This window comes from Colobus angolensis, unplaced genomic scaffold (genome assembly GCF_000951035.1).
Source record: "Colobus angolensis palliatus isolate OR3802 unplaced genomic scaffold, Cang.pa_1.0 Scaffold171, whole genome shotgun sequence".
In the NCBI taxonomy this organism is placed as follows: domain Eukaryota; kingdom Metazoa; phylum Chordata; class Mammalia; order Primates; family Cercopithecidae; genus Colobus; species Colobus angolensis.
In genome coordinates, this window is record NW_012114833.1 from 1612123 (window position 1) to 1617067 (window position 4945).

Sequence of the window (4945 nt, forward strand, 5' to 3'; positions counted from 1 at the left end):
TGAGACAGTCTCGCTCTGTCACCTAGGATGGAGTGCAGTGGCGCCATCTCGCCTCACTGCATCCTCCACCTCCAGGGTTCAAGCAATTCTCCTGCCTCAGACTCTCTAGTAGCTGGAGTTACAAGGAGAGCAAGGGCCCACTCACACCCTAAGCAGAAAAGCGAGGATTTTTTTTTTCCTGCAAGCTGCTGAGCATTAATTAAGTCAAAGTGCAGATGAAATCTTTCCCCCCCCGGTTGTTTTCCAACTTTTGGGGAGTCACTAGGGAAAACATTCGTTGAACAGATGTCCTTAGGGTCGGCGCTTTTATCTTTGCAAGGAAGAACACTAGGAAAGGAAGCTGCGTGTTTTTCCTTTTACCGGGAAGGGTGTGCCTGCCATTTGGACCCGAGGCCGAGCACCTGAAACCTCTTGGACTTAACATTAGTCTGTTTTCTATGCGTTTGTCCTTGGCTTGGTTTATGGTGTTTGTTGAAAGGTAAATGTTTTAAGATTTTGGGGATTCCTATCATGCTTAGGGAAATCCATCCCCTTCTCTTTTCTCCCCTTCCCCCGATATTCTCTTACATTTTGTTGCAATGTTTATTTTTTATTTTTTACTGGACAACCTGTAGTCCTTATGGAATATATTTTGTATAAGCTGTAAGACAAGAGTCAAGCGTCCCCTGCCCCCAGGTGGAAATTAACTTATTCCAGCCCCACTTATTAAATGAGCCTCTTATTAAATGAACCAACAGGTGTGGACTTGTTGCGTTTGAGATGCCCCTTAGACGCCAGTGGAGACATCTGTGGTCAGTTGCACAAGTGAGTGTGATGTGAGGGGTGAGGTTCTGGCTGAAACTATAATTTTGGGCGTCATCAGCATCTAAATAGATCAGTCTCCCTCACTTGTTAAAAAATGATTTTCCAGTCTTAGACTTTATTCTCTCACATGAAATATTTAATCGCACTATCCAGTTCTCTCCCATCCCTGCCTAAAAGAAAGTGTTCCATTGGGATTTAAATTATAATTGCATTAAGTTTAAATGTAAGTTTTGGGAGCATTGACATTTTTATGATATTAATCCTCCCCCAGAGGATAAAAAATGGCTTTCCATTTACTCAAGACTTCTTTTAGGTCCTCCAATAAGATTTTATAAATTCTTTATACGGGTTCTATAACTTTCTGGTTAAATTTATTCCTAAGTGTTTTATGGTTTTTGTCTATTGTGATGAAATATTTTTTCCCATCTGTAAGCTCACTGATTATTAATATGAAGAAAAGCTAATATTTAATATAATTCACTTTCTATCTTAGGAATTCTGGTAGTTTTAATAAGCCTGTTTTTTATAGATACAAATTTGCAGGGTATACCAATTTATTTTGTCAGTTTGCTTTAGTTAGAACCTCTGAAACAATGTTGAGTAATGATCCCAGGCTTGTTTCTGATATGGGTGGAAATCCACATGTGAGAGTTGAGCAGTGAGAGTTTCAGCAAGTGGCTTTTAAAATATTGGGGTTTCCTTTAGTTTCTCTTGGGGCTGCTGGGACTCACCGGTAGTTGCCAGTCCTGCCTGAGTCGGGCGCCAGGGGGCACCAGTCACACATAATGAAATGTGAGTTGTGCCCGCTGGAAACTGGCTGATTTTGTCAAATGCCTTTACACCTTCTATAAAAAAATACATAGTTTTCTCCTTTATGCTGCTGTTTTTATTTTTCAATTAGACATTGAGTAGCTATGAAAGAATACTGTATACAATATTTGTAAAGTGGCCGGGCGCGTTGGCTCACGCCTGTAATTCCAGCACTGTGGGAGGTCAAGGTGGGCAGATTGCTTGAGCCCAGGAGTTCGAGACGAGCCTAGGCAACATAGCAAAACGTCGTCTCTACATTAAATACAAAAATTAGCTGGGTTTGTGCTGAGGCTGAGGTGGGAGAATCGCTTGAGCCTGGGAGGTGGAGGCTGCAATGAGCTATGATCCTGTGGCTGTACTCTAGCCTGGGTGACAGAGTGAGAAACTGTCTTAAAAAAAAAAATAAGAATTGTAGGCCGGGCGCGGTGGCTTAAGCCTGTAATCCCAGCACTTTGGGAGGCCGAGACGGGCGGATCACGAGGTCAGGAGATCGAGACCATTCTGGCTAACACGGTGAAACCCCGTCTCTACTAAAAAATACAAAAAACTAGCCGGGCGAGGTGGCGGGCGCCTGTAGTCCCAGCTACTCGGGAGGCTGAGGCAGGAGAATGGCGTAAACCCGGGAGGCGGAGCTTGCAGTGAGCTGAGATCCGGCCACTGCACTCCAGCCCGGGCGACAGAGCAAGACTCCGTCTCAAAAAAAAAAAAAAAAAAATTGTAAAGCAGAAGAAATTTACATCGAACAACCATCACCTGGTTCGTTATTTTATAAATCCCTGTGTGTCTTTCCTGGACCCCTTGTCTCCCTGCTCAAAGGTCACCATCATCCTGAATTGTGTTTATTACTCTTAGAGTGTTTCATTTTATAATTGTGTTTCTTTACTCTTCATTGTATTTGTATGAGCTCTGTGTATTCCTGTTTTATTTTGCCCTGACTGTTTTATTTTGTTTTGTTTTTGAACTTAGATGGACATAACGTTTTATTTATTGTTTTGCAGTTTTTTTTTTTTTTCAACATTGTGTTCCAGAAACTCATCCATGTTGTTCGTTGGATGTAACTGTAATTTATTCATTTTCACTACTGTGTAGTATTCTGTTTGTTAACCTAAATAACAATAAAGAGAGGTTCTTAGAAGAAAATATACTTATTTGGGAACAAAGCATTGCAAATTTATGTATATATGTCTTGTCTTTTAGAGAGCCTCTTTGTTATTTAGGTTGCCACATCACTGCCGAATACTAGACAGTAATGAAAATGAATGAATTACACCTGCAATTGAACATAATACAATTTTAAATGCATTCCTTTGAGACTGGCAACTGCATTGTTTAGTTTATGTCTCCTGTTGCATGTATGCAGGACTTTCTCCCTGGGACAGCTGTCCCCAACATTTTTGGTACCAGAGACTAGTTTTATGGAAGACAGTTTTTCCATGGACTGGGGTGGGGGATGGTTTTTGGGATGATTCAAACACATTACATTTATAGTGAACTTTATTTCTGTTATTATTACATTGTAATTTATAATGAAATAATTATACAACTCACCATAATGTAGAATCAGTGGGAGCCCGAGCTTGTTTTCCTGGAGCTAGATGGTCTCATCTGTGGGTGATGGGAGACAGTGACAGATCATCAGGCATTCGATTCTCATCAGGAACACGCAACCTAGATCCCTCGCATGCGCAGTTTACATAGGGTTCTTGCTCCTGTGAGAATCTAATGCCGCCGCTGACCTGACAGGAGGCAGAGCTCAGGCAGTAATGGGTAATGGGTAGCGGCTGTAAATACAGATGAAGCCTTGCCTGCTTGCTCACAGCTCACCTGCTGTGTGGTCCGGTTCCTAAGAGGCCATGGACTGGTACTGGTCTGTGGCCTGAGGGTTGGGGACCCCTGCCCTAGGATATAATCCTTGGAGTAGAATTGCAGAGTCATAGTTCATGCCCATTTCAACTTTACTAGGTAATGCCAGAATTTGTGGTGTTAATTCTCACACCCATTGGCACTCGATAGTTGCTTTGTTTCTCCTTTTTTTCTCCAACTTTGTTGCCTGTGCTTGATATTGCTCGACTTGAAATGTTTTGCCAGTCCGGTGGGGATATAGTGGTATCTCAGTGTGGTGTAATTTAGATTTTTCCGATTTCTAAAATGTGGTTGAGCACCTTTTCTTATATGTGTTGACCATTTATTTATTTTTATTTATTTTTGAGACAGGGTCTTGCTCTGTCACCCAGGCTGGAGTGCAGTGGCACGATCACAGCACGCTGCAACCTCCACCTCCTGGGCTCAAGGAGTCCTCTTGCCTCAGTCTCCCAAGTAGTTAGGACTACAGGCATGTGCCACAATGCCTGGCTAATTTTTGTATTTTTAGTAGAGACAGGGTTTTGCTACGTCACCCTGGCTCATGTGCCACAATGTCTGGCTAATATTTGTATTTTTAGTAGAGACAGGGTTTCACTCTGTTGCCCTGGCTGGTCTTTAACTCCTGGACACAAGCGATCCACTTGCCTCAGCCTCCCAAAGTGCTGGGATTACAGGTGTGAGCCATTGTGCCTGGCCTTATTGACCATTTAAGTTTCTGTGATGAAGCATTTGCTCAAGATTTGGGCCCATTTTTCTATTTGATCATTTTCTGATTTGAATTTTGTATATTCTGGAGACAAGTTCTTTATAAGTTATCTGTGTTGCAGATCTCTTCTCCTGTTCTCTGGTATGCCTTCTTTTTTATCCTCTTTTTACAGTTTTTTGAGGACTAGGAGTCCTTAATTAAAAATGTAGAATTATAATTTATCAGTCTTTTATTTATAGTTTTATTATAACTTGTTTAAGAAATACTTCTTGGCCGGGCGTGGTGGCTCACGCCTGTAATCCCAGCACTTTGGGAGGCCAAGGTGGGCGGATCACCTGAGGTCAGGAGTTTGAGACCGGCCTGGCCAACATGGTGAAACCCCGTCCTCACTAAAAATACAAAAATTAGCCGGGCGTGATGGTGGGCGCCTGTAATCCAGCTACTCAGGAGGCTGAGGCAGAAGAACTGCTTGAACCTAGGAGGTAGAGGCTGCGGTGAGCCAAGATTGCACCATTGCACTCCAGCCTGGGAGACAGGAGCAAAACTCCATCTCAAAAAACAAAACAAAAATAAGAAATCCTTCTCTACCCTGAGGTCATGAAGATGTTTTGTATTATCTTCTAAAGCCTTTATAGTTTTGTCTTTCATATACAGATGGTCCCTACCTTAATGATGGTTTGACTTATGATTTTTTTTGACTTTATGATGTTGTGAAAGCAATAACCATTCAGTAGAAGCCGCACTTTGAATTTTGAATTTTCA